The 1,153-nt window shown below is 58.8% G+C and overlaps 1 pseudogene; it reads right to left on the reverse strand.

The window, feature by feature from the left end:
• Nucleotides 1-466: 466 nt before the first annotated feature.
• Nucleotides 467-717, reverse strand: LOC149432898 (sorting nexin-12 pseudogene; annotated as a pseudogene).
• Between the last annotated feature and the right edge of the window lie 436 nt (nt 718-1,153).

A 1,153-nucleotide genomic window follows, 5' to 3' on the forward strand; every position in this document is an offset into this window, starting at 1 on the left:
AGCTATGACCCCCCCTCCTCTATGGGGGTACCCAGATATGACCACTCCCCCCTCCTCTATGGGGGGTATCATGATATGAGCCCTCATCTATGGGGGTACCCAAATATGACACCCCCTACTCTATAGGGGGTACCTATATATATATATGACCCTTCCCTCCACTATAGGGGCTACCCAGATATGACCCCTCCCCCTCCATGGGGGGGTACCCAGATGTGCCCTCCCCCATCTCTAAGGGGGACCCAGATATGACCCCTCCCTCTCTCTATGGGGGTACCCAGATGTGCCCTCCCCTCTCTCTATGGGGGTACCCAGATATGACCCCTCCATGGGGGGGTACCCAGATGTGCCCTCCCCCATCTATAAGGGGGACCTAGATATGACCCCTCCCCCTCTCTATGGGGGTACCCAGATATGACCCCTCCCCCCATGTCTGGGGTCCCCTCGCCCCGCCCCCGGTCCTCACCCTCATGCGGACCTCGTAGAGAGTGTAGCGGGTCCTCCCCACCCCCACCGTCTGCGGGTTGAAGATGTCGATCTCCAGGAAGTTGCTGGGGGGTCCGTAGGCGTCGGTCAGGTCCTGAGGTTTGGAGTTGAGGCGGCGGGTATCCGCCACCGAGGCGTCCGACATCCTGCACCGAGACCCACCGACCGACACACCCGGCCCGGAGAGATCACCGCGCATGCGCACACCGGACCCAGCCGCATTATCCGAGAGGAGGAGGGGGCACTGCGCATGTGCGAGAGAGAAGAAGGAAAGGGGAGGGGGGAGACAGAGCTGAGAGGGAGATTGGGGTATTTCATAGTGGGGGGGATGGGTGAGTATATCATAATGGGGGGGGGGGGGGTATGGGTGAGTATATCATAATGGGGGGGGTATGGGTGAGTATATCATAATGGGGAGGGGGGGTATGGGTGAGTATATCATAATGGGGGGGGGGGTATGGGTGAGTATATCATACTGGGGGGGGGGTATGGGTGAGTATATCATAATGGGGGAGGGGGTATGGGTGAGTATATCATAATGGGGGGGGGGGGGGTATGGGTGAGTATATCATACTGGGGGGGGGTATGGGTGAGTATATCATACTGGGGGGGGGGGTATGGGTGAGTATATCATAATGGGGGGGGGGGGATGGGTGAGTATATCATA

Source organism: Staurois parvus, unplaced genomic scaffold (assembly GCF_062004578.1).
Source record: "Staurois parvus isolate SC_StPar_1 unplaced genomic scaffold, SC_StPar_1.0 ptg002059l, whole genome shotgun sequence".
In the NCBI taxonomy this organism is placed as follows: Eukaryota; Metazoa; Chordata; class Amphibia; order Anura; family Ranidae; genus Staurois; species Staurois parvus.